The sequence below is a fragment of the Staurois parvus genome, unplaced genomic scaffold (assembly GCF_062004578.1).
Source record: "Staurois parvus isolate SC_StPar_1 unplaced genomic scaffold, SC_StPar_1.0 ptg000006l, whole genome shotgun sequence".
Taxonomy (NCBI): Eukaryota; Metazoa; Chordata; class Amphibia; order Anura; family Ranidae; genus Staurois; species Staurois parvus.
Genome location: NW_028317802.1, coordinates 7,488,692 through 7,500,333, shown reverse-complemented (window position 1 = coordinate 7,500,333; position 11,642 = coordinate 7,488,692).

Below are 11,642 nucleotides of genomic sequence, written 5' to 3'. Positions count from 1 at the left end.
AGTGACACAAGTGAGGTCAACCTCGTCATTTCAGTCTCCCATCAGGTACATGACATCATGACTTAGAAAAAAAAAAAACAAAACTATACAAATGATATAGAAAAAAGGTTCATGGCCAACAGTGGAATTAAATATTTGTCTACATATTAGAACACCTGACTAGAAATCGCCAAAGGTGTTTGATGAACAATAAATGGTATAATGTCCACTTGAAACCATGGAAAGAGCTTTGTTATGAGGTTCCAAAGCGTTTCCTGGGACACAGCCCACTTCTTCAGGGAACAGAACAAAACATAAAATCTAGTTGATAATGCCAATACAACCTCAAATAGCTCCTGCTAGATATAAATCACTAGTATCTGGATGGGCAACAAGGGGCTTCCAGCGACCATAGGCAATGATTATCGATCAAAAAACATTTGAGGACTTGTGAGCAACACAGTCGTCATTCATTCAAACAATAGCCCAATGGCCAGATACTGCAAGTCATCTGTGTAGTAAAACTTAGATTGCTTTCCTGAAAGTTGGGAAAAAAGTATCTTTTCAAGAGAGGGGGAGGAATAAACCTCAAACCCTCTTCTCCCTGTGTAGTCCTGTCTTTAATATTATCATTAGGTTCCCTCAGAAAAATATCCATACTCACATAAATGTTATGCTGGCTAAACACATAGATGGACTTACTAATTTTCATTCAAATAGAAAATTCAAAATGTGCAAGTTGTCTTTAGGAGCCCACAAGCAGTGCTTCACTGATTTATTTATTACAGCATATAGCAGAACAATAACTACAAAAAAACATAAAAGCAATCAGCTTACACATTTTAGATAATCCCTGCCTTTGTCATAGCTAACCATTACATCTAATATACTGTACAATCATTGCACTAATTAGAGATACAAAATCAGTACTCAATACTGATATAAAATAAATTAATAATACAACAGCAAGCCTCATTCACATAGTCATACTTATACTGTACGTTACATCTATGTGAGGGCCGGGTTTTGCCTGCATAGGGCGCACAGGTGTTCCAAGAATCCATGTGCAGGCAGTTCCATGCAGGTCAATGCACTTTCACCCACACACGTCAAATTGGGAGCAGCGGTTATGCTCATGAATGTGCTACAGCCCAGTTGACATACCTGAAATGGGACTGCCTGCATGGGAATGCATGGAACACCTGTGTATCCACATGTAGGCAAAACACGACCCTCACACGGGTGTTTGCTAAACCCAGGACCCTGCATTCACTATATCTGGTCTCCCAGGGTACACATGACATGAAAATGCAATTATTTTAGTAAATATAAACTGCTAAATACCTTTTCTCATCAGCAGATAGAGCAGTCTTGTGACTTAATTCAGTGTCCAGTAGAGCACATGTTAAATCTTGTAGGAGGAGTTTTCATTCTGCTCTAGGAAGATGCAGGACCCCTTACCTCTGTCTATACAGTGCTGATTAGCACTGTGCTAATCACATGCGCTCTCCCAAGAAAAAAAAAACCTCTCTAGCCATACGCACCAAACTGAGCATGTGCAAAGTGACTCCATACGATATGTCTTATCTGGAGATAAGAGGGGGGCACTAGAAGAAGGAGAGGATCAGAGAAGTCAGGATCAAACAGCGTTTTTACATAATGCAGAGGATTAAGTTCCACAGTGAGTACAACAAGCACGGTTTACTGCATATACAGACTGATTTTACTGTTGTGGGTTTAGTAACACTTTAAGTATTTCTGTGTAAATGAAAAAAAAAAAAAAACTCAAGGATGCACTGTATACTGTAGATAGATAGATAGATAGATAGATAAAAACAAATGTGATCAGGCATGGAGGGAAAAGTGCTTGATCAGGCGGTATCTAGTTATTTGTCTAAATATGCATAAAACCTCTTTAGATCATTTTTGTGCAATTTTGATGAAAATAGTGTGTAAATCACCAACTAATTTGGAAATTACTGCATGCAGCAGGATGAACAGGTTTTTACACGCCTCTATGGGTTTATATACAAGAACATTATATGGTGGCCAGAATCTGGAAGGTTTGAGACCTTTGAATATCTCCAAATATTTTTTGAGACACGTAAGGATAATGGGTCCTCTTTCATATTTCAGGGTATAGAATGGGTCACTTTTTGATGGAGAGGAGGTGATTTGCACAGGAAGCTCTTGGAGAGAGCAATGTATTGGATATACAGACTTCACTCCAGGGCTCTTGATAGTTTGAACTACTGCTGAGATTTAACCCTTTTTTGAAATAAATGACAGGGTCTCCCGTTTCCTCCCATGGTGTATTTAGAAATGTAGTCTTAGATGTAGCTTAACCTAGGGTTTTTATTCTTTTAGTAATGTTTCCATGAGTGCTTCCTGTGATTATATGAATATTTGTCGGGCATATGCTTGGGCACATGGTCTGGTTTCTTTTGAGTGTATTCCTGGTGGCATGTAAAGGTATTTTAAGGGTTTGATGTATCTTTTTTGACATTTTCAATGTCAGCTTCTTGTTTGTAGGATACTAGTATTGCATATGTATATGAATGAGGGTGTTTAATGTTCTGTGTTCCTGTCCCCATTTCTTCCTTTATTTTATGTCTGTTTTTTTAGGGGAAATACTTTATGCCCTTATTATGATTTTGGAATGTCTTTTGGACATATTTTACATTTTAGATATACAGTATCAATTTATTTTAAATCCCATGTGTAGCTAAAATCACACAGAATCTATAAATGGGGGATGGGCAGATAATTGATAGCTCCACTCCCTCCATTCATAGATTCTGTGTTTTCATTGGAGCTGTAGCACAGCTTCTATAAATAGTGGATCTAGAGGGAAGGACTGGCATAGATAAAAGCCCCTGACAGCCTTTTGGTTGTATTAACCCCACAGCACTAGATGATTACAGCGATGGGAGGTGGGGTGGTTGTAGGGTGTGTTATATTTTACAGTGATTATAGCTAAACTTAGACTTTAAATATCGGGTTTGCTTCTTAACCTTTGGATACAATTGTTTTGCACAGGGGAACTTGCTTAATTATGACTGGGGATGATGCGACTGAGATGCTGATTTCCTGTGCTTATGGTTTGTGTTTAAAGAGAGGAGAAGGTTATAACAAATTAGCTATGATTAAGGCTGCAGCTGAAACACATTGCATTTTGTTGCTGATAAGGATGTTCAAGATCATTTGAATTTTTGCATAAAGTACGATTAAGAATTAGATGTGGGCACCAGTTTTTTGCAATGACCCAAGTATTGAAACACCCGGAAGTGTCAAATGCCTGGGAGCAGAAGACCTATGGAGTTTGAAGATATGGGCCACCAGAAACATGCTGTTCTTTTACAGGGTATGCTTATATAAAGTGACCCTGTGGTGACAAGGTCATTTTAAAACAGAGGTCACCCTTCAAAAGGAAAGTAATCATACTTACCAGTCTAGCCACCATTGACTTTTTTCTTCACTCTCTTGCAGAGCTTTGACTGTTTCAGCTGGCCTGTACCTATTAAAGCATGTTGTGGTTCCACTTGCTTCACTATAGTTCTGCTGGGACACTGTAGTGATGTTGAGTGGAACCATAGCTTGCAATGGGATCGTGGTCACCTAAAACAAATAGAAGTGTTTGATACTGAAAATTCTTCTGCCGGTACAGCTTCTGCAGAAGAGTTAAGATCCAATTAGCTGGGAGTAGGATTGGCAGATATAATTATTATTATACAGTATTTATAAAGTGCCAATAGTTCGCTCAGCGCCGTACATTACAAAGGGGGACAGAACATGTGACAGTACAATAACAATACAATGCAAAACATGAGGGGATTGAGGGCCCTGCTCTTTCGAGCTTACAATCTAAGAGATGACTCTTTCTTTTACATCGTAGCTTTTTGAAACCGTTTTTTCAGCTTTAACATGACCGGTTCAGCTGCTCTTTAAATATAGGGAACGGCACAAAATTCCTGCAGAACTTTTTTGTCATCTACTTGGCAAACATTCTCTACACATGCGTTTCCCAGCTTTACTTGTGTTTGTATTTTGAAGTAGTTCCAACGACAAAAATAAACATTACATTTCTGATGCAATAGGGAGGGGGAGAGATGTCTTTTTATGTCACCAAGCAAAACCACGACAAGCTACAACAAGAAACCGGTAATGACTTGTGATCGTGTTTCTGAAATGTGAAGATACATTTTCTTTTCTAAGTCGTTTTCATCTGCCCGCAAATTCATCTGCCTATTACAGCGTCTTTTATTTATTTTTTTTTCCTTATCTTTTTCTTTGTTATTGTTATTGCGAGGTGATAGTCAAAAAGAAAAAAAAAAGAAATGGTTTTCTATATAATTCAGTGTCATTTTGACATATCCGTAACCTCACTTGCTATATGCGCTCCTATGTGATCCAAATGCTTTATACCCGTAACCTTTCCCTCTTCAAATAAGATGACATTTTCCATCTATTATTACTTCATTCTCATTATGATCATAAGTGTTTTTTTCTATAATCTTCCCCTTTTTGGAGACCCTTTGTTCCTTTCTAAAAGCTTGTCATTCATCTTAAACACTCTTCTCGCCGACTTCTTTTAAGCAGATTGGTTTCCCATCTTCTCGTCTGATATTTCAATCTTACAGGGATGAAGGCAGGTTATGCTCCGTCACTAACCCTGCTTTAAATACCTCTTCGCTCCTCTCCTTCGTATCATATTCTCTATGTCTGCTGCGTTTTAAGTCTATTGGCTTTTGAACTAGTGCCTTTCACACAACGTCTCATGAATATTCAAGCCGGGATGATCATCAGAAGCGAGGCTTTTGCCAGTTCCTATCTGCGTTATAATAACTGGCTTCGTTTGCAGGAGATCGGCCAGTATTGCTTCAAGCTTTTATCCCTGATTTAATATAATGTGTTTTGTGACTTTTTTTTTTCTTTCTTTCGAAACATTTGCAAATTTAAAAATGCAACTGCTAAGATCACTACTAAACCCCTCTTCTTAGCATAGTACGGTCCTTTAGATCTATTGTTTATTGTCAGAACGGTGAGAGATGAAGCATTTTCTCACTTTTAAAATTCACACTGTAGAATCATATTTTGCATATTGAATGTACAATGTATTATAATTATATTTGTGTTGTCTCAAATAAGGCTTTATCACATTTGCCTTTGTGAAGCCTTATTAAACAGGGAGTTTGTACATTAGAAATTTGCAATAAATGAACATAATATAGATTCATGAGAAAGATTTATTAAACTTTTGAGACAATAGCAGATACGGACTGAGATCAACTTTTGCAGATTGTGAAAAGGATATTTCTTTTCACAGTCATTACAAACTTTGTACACCAGAGGTCTCCATATCTTGTCAGCTGTGAGCCATGCTCAGAAAAAAAAAACAAAAAACCCCAACACACTAAAGTAATAATTTTGTTGATAATAAAACATACTATACAATATTATAGTAAATGGAGCATACTATTTAAACTTGATGGCAACATAAGTGCATGATACATTTTTTTAGAACACTTTAAATCATAGAGGGTTATGGGAACTAAGCAGTATCATAGATGGTCAAATGGTCAGCTGTTGAGTACCTTCTGATAGGTTGCTGTTCTTGAAATGCCTATGTGGCTTGCAGAACACGGGGGCCAAATGTTGTAGGTATATAGTATAGTGCTGATATTTGCAGGCCATTATATAAATTTGGTGAGGCAGTAAATAGCATACCAATCCAAGTAAAACACAGGGCCGTCTTTAATATTGATCGAGCCCTAGGCAAACATTTTCATGCCCCCCCTCCCCCCCTTGCAATTTTGCTCCGCACCTGCTCTGAGACATTATTATTATTATTACAGGCACTTATATAGTGCTGTCAATTTACACCTCGCTTTACATATATATTGTACATTCACATCAGTCCCTAACCCTCAAGGGACATACAATCTAAGGTCCTAACTCATATTCATGTATTTATATATATATATATATATATATATATATATATATATATATACACACTAGGGACAATTTAGACAGGAGCCAATTAACCTACTAGCATGTCTTTCGAGTGTGGTAGGAAACCGAAGTACCTGAAATAAAGCCATGCAGGCACAGGGGGAACAGGCAAACTCCAGGCAGGTGGTGCCATGGTTGGGATTCGATGCAATGACCCTAGTACTGCCAGGTGGAAGTGCTAACCATTTAGCTAGCAGCTAGACTCAAAGCCAGTTTATAAAACAGATCAGGTTGCACATTATTACTGCTCACTGATTGGTTGCTATTGGTTACTGTGCATCATCACCACTTACCTATTGATTACTAGAGGTTACAGCTCATCATTACTGCTCATTGATTTGGTTGCCAGAGGTTACAGCACTTAATTACATCTCACTGATTGGTTGCTGAAGGTTACAGCACATCTATTTGGCAAACAAAACAGACACTTTTCCAGGCAGTTGGAAGTTCTGTTTTACTTATTTTTAGCGTTTGGAATTTATGATCAAATAAAGAAGAGTGATAAGCCATGAGTGCTCTGGATTTTGTTTTCTTGGATAGTAAATAGTATAATATGGATTTATTTAAAGATGAACAGAGGAAGATGATCAAAAGATATTGCAGCACCCATATTGATGATTGGGTATATGTAAGAGTTTACAACCACTTTAAAGCGGAACTACACCCAAAAGGGGAAATTTGACTTGTTTGCATCCTTCCTGCACTGCCACATTTGGCACTTTTTTGGGGGGAGCGGGTATCTGGTTTGACAGGTACCTGCTCCCACTTCCAGTCAGATGTGTAGTGGCAAGCTGAGTCGGAAGTTTTTCCCCTCCTATTTCCCCCGCAGCCTTCTGGGACACATCACAGGTCCCATAAGACTGCAGGACCATTTACAGAGCGCATTACACTTTATGCATGCGCAGTAGGAAAGCGGCTGCCAGGTTTCCTTTACTTAAGATACCAGTGCCTGCACCCAAAACCGACAGAAGTATCAGCTTGGTTGAGGACATCACTGGATCCCTGGATAGGTAAGTGTCCTTATATTAAAAGTAAGCAGCTACAGTATTTGTAGCTGCTGACTTTTAATTTTTTGGGGGGAGCCTGGAGTCCAAAGGGAACAAATCATGCTTATACTCCTTGACTAGGCTCTTTGACTAGAGAGTGTGCATAAAAATGCCTTATCTTTATATTGTTAAAAGTCACAGATACATCAGATAAAGATTTTCATACATGTTTTACTGTAATGTTAATAATTTGCTGGGCCTGACCTCATGAATTCCTATGTGACTGATTGTAGATGTAAAGTCTTTGGCACCATATTTTTTTTGTTTAATTCAAAATAAAGTCCCTATTGTTTTTCTGCTGCCTTATTAGTAAGGATCCTCAGGTTCTGCAGTCACTCTCATGCCAAACTACGGAATTAAAATGATACCTTCCCTTAACTATTTATGAACTAATGACATATTTCAACTGTATTAAAATTGCAATGTTCAACACGGACCATTGCGTCGCAATGTTTCTCAATTGCAGGCACCAAAATGTCTCCTGGTGATACAATATCATTGTCTAAATATCTGGATAACCCTGAAAAACACACATCTTGGAATCCTTTGTGTCGGTGTTGTATATGCCCCCCTACCATCTTACAATTCTATGTACTGCTGTAGCAACCAGAAAATAAGTGTTTACTGTTTCTCTGTTTATCACTGAGTAAAAGTAAAAAAAAAACAAAACACAAAAATAGAGCAGTAGCTGCTAATCAAGTATGTCTTGTAATACTTTGTTAGATAAAATAAACACCAGTTTTATTTATTTTTTATTATTCTGTATAACCGCATGCTAAATTACCCCATGAACAAAAGGGGATAACAGTAGAATGAATTTCGAATGCACATATTTTATATCAAGCTGCATGTTGTTTCACCCGAGTACATCACATATTCCACCTCTGCCGCCTCTGGCAGAAGCAAGTTGACATAAACCTCACTGACTAATAATCGGCTCCTGGAACAACAGCAAATGATAGTGAAGACTCTTAGATGCAAATGGAGGAAAATAGTGCAATGAGTCCGCAATTCTGAAACCCTATGGAATAATTTGCAAATAATCTGGTGACGGAACCATCAAAGAGTCATTCTCTCATTTCTGTTATGTAGAGGCAAATGTGAAAAATAACAGCTTTATACAGAGAGGCTTATTTTCCCTATGGTACGCAAACCACTTTGTGATTTCAGTAGAGCACACCATTTCAAAGGCACAGCAAATACTCCTGCACAATTATAATGTATTTTTTAGTGCTGGGAGCATATAGAGATAAAGTGACTTGCCCAAGGTCACAAATAGGCTTATGTAGGCTTTCGTGTGGGTATTTTAAATTTGTTTACAGCTGTCATTATTTTCTGCCAGTGAGTTCAATTAGAAAGCTTGTAACTGTAGGTTTATTCAGTCAGGACAATACTATCTTGTTGTATGCCTTAAACTTCCCATGCATTCAATTTGATTTTCAGCAATACTGAATTTGAGTAAAATGCCCACATAGGCCGGTGTTACTGTGACTGCCATCTCATGGGGCATTGAGTATATATCCTCCTTTATCTGAAGGCTTAATAATAATATGAGGGTCCTGTTGTAATGTACGAATTGATGATTGTTGTGCCAAGGTAAAATTGGTAGTGGACAGCCTTTTCCATTTGGATTGTTGGATTTCCCTGGTTACCTGTTGGGTAAAGGCCGAAATATATTCAGATTTCCATTAAGCAGAATAAACGACTGAGATCTGGGATGATCCATTGCCACTATATTTCCTCCTTTATCTGAAGGTTTAATATGAGGGTCCTGTTGTAATGTACAAATTGATGATTGTTGTGCTAAGGTATGATTGAAAGTGGACAGCCTTTTCCATTTGGATTGTTGGATTTCCCTGGTTACCTGTTGGGTAAAGGCCCAAATATATTCGAATTTCCATTAAGCAGTAGGAACGACTGAGATCTAGGTTCATAGGATTGGGGAGGAGGGAAAATCCGTGGCTCAATATTACATCATTCCCTCTTCCCACAAATCCATTAATTCACTGAGAGCTTTCATATCATTTATAGTTAGACCTTTCCAAAGTGGAATATCAAGGGTTCTGGACCAAATCTGATCATATAGTACCTTTTACATTGATTTTTGTGACAAAAGATGTACATCCTTGATAAAATCAAACTGATAAATTCTCTGTGTGGGACAGAATGTGAGGCCTAAACTCAAGAAATGAACGTGTGGCCATCGGAAGTTTCTTTAGCATTGGAGTCTGTTGCGGACAGGGCCATCACCCAGAACAAAGTGTGTGGATGATAGTGTTAGAGGGGACCAACCTGGAATGGTGTTCATTGCTTTTGTGACTAGTACCACAGCACTCACAGTGGTATTTCATTGAGGACTACAAGCCGACAGCCGCTAAGGGTGTTGGGATTTGTAGTCCATTCATTCACAGAACACTATGAATGAATGACGGGGCTGTGTGGGCGAAGCCCTACACGGCTGTGCTGTTTTTAAAAACTAACAGCTATTCCAACAACTTCTTCCTGCACCTCTGTTACATGAAGTGGGAATCGGGAACATGTTACATATTCCACCCTAAAAGCAGGTGGGACATGTAACATGTTCCCAAATGTTCCTTTAAAGCTACAGAAAGAGGACAGTGTTAGTACTTCTACAATCCCTTGGCTAAATAAGGGAGAGATGTAATACCCAAAAAGTTCTCCCTGGGACTATTTTATGTGTTTGTCTAGGAATCCTTTGCCCTAGGATACTCTCAAAACAGCCAGGTGGATGAGGACATTGTCATCTGGGTCTGAGAAGGTTCACTTAAGGTTACCAAGTGCTCCTTGCAAAGACTGTGTGCTGAACGATCAGAAAGGAAGTGCCACTCCTGAAGGAATAGAAAGCATATGATCCATTTTGTGCTGTTTGATGGATTCTTGCCACTTTGCCTAAGAAGTTTGTCCTCCAAGTTGTTCAGTTCCATTGGGCATCCCATAAACCCATGGACCCCATCCAAGTTGTTAACCCCTAATGAAACAACAAAAACCAAGCTCATGGACTGTTTACTGACTTTGAAAGAAAGTGTGGAAACTGCATGTTGCCTGGCTGTGCAGAGCTTAGGCGGATCCAAAAACTCAGTGGCCCTCAAGAGAGTAGCGCATCATATCTATAGGCTGGAACCTATTCATTTCTGGTGAGCTGTCACAGATTATTAAAGCGGAACTTCACTCTCTCAATCAACTATTTTTAATAATTTTGCTGCTAGTATTAGTATAAAGATAGGAAAGCATATTATATTTACTTGTTTTAAACTTTATTTTAACATTTCTTCAGTTACTTCCTGGTTTCCAGGCATATCCTCTGGAACTCACTACCCCAATCCATCAGACTGTCACCTACCCTCCTCACCTTTAGGCGCACCCTGAAAACCCATCTCTTCAGGGAAGCCTACCCCACCCTCACCTAACAGCCGATCTCCTCCACTCCTCCTACCACTCCATTCCCCACAGCCACTTCCTCCTGTACCACTATCCCCTCCCTCCTAGATTGTAAGCTCAAAATAGCAGGGCACTTGAACCCCTTGTGTTTTGTTTTGTTACTGTATTGTCTCATGTACTGTCCCCCACTATAATGTACAGCGCTGAGCAAACCTTTTAGCGCTATATAAATACTGTATAATAATAATAATAGGCAAAGGATGTCATACATCCCGGGAGTCTCCAGGAGGGGAGGGGGGTATCTCAGCTAAGTACACCCTCCTGCCTGCATGTCTGATCTAAGGGAATATGGATTCCAGGAAATAAATGCTATTTGAATCATCTGCCCTTACTCAAGATGGCCAAGGCCAGAAATTTTGTGAGTGCTTTTCAAAGTGATTTCTCAGCAAAATAAAGCATGGAGACATGGATGGATGAGGGAGTTTGCTCTAAATAGTTTAAAATTTATTAACTAGCATTTTTGGTTTGTGGTGCTCAGGTGCAATGTAGTTCCACTTTAATAGCACATTATTGGCACTTATTTACCTAACTACTTTGTTTGCATTGTAATTCATATTTATGGCCCCACAGTTCCAAAGCCTGATTTTCTGCTTTGGTCTCCTGCTTTCTGGGTTAAAGCTAAACTCCAGGTAAACAGCTAAAATACCTATATAGATTTTTTTTTTCTTACCAAAATTATTTGTATTTCTTTCCATCCATCATGGAATTTACACTGCTCTTCACTAGCAGGGGCACAAGACCTGATTTTTATCTGCTGAAATTAATGTAAACATACAAGTCCCTTCCTTGACCTATAATTGGACTGTGAAAAGTGAAAAGCAAATTCTAAAAAGCTCATTTTTTGTCACAATGCCCTTTTACAGCATGCTTATGTGTGCTATTATGGGCAGTTGGGGGCAGTTTGAGAGCTGGGAGGCACTGTGGTAGGTTAAGTGATCTGTAGTTTGCTGGAGGCCCAGGAGATGGGAGGCCATGGCCTGGGACTGGGCCATGGCTTGGTGGTTATGAACCACTTGTCTAGAATATTCCCACAGAAAGCTTTTTCTGGCAAAGTGCCTCACTCTGTAATTGTCTGCATGGGAGTTTTGAATGTTCCCAACCACCTTTGTGTGTTCAAGAACCTATTATTCCATTCCCCATCTA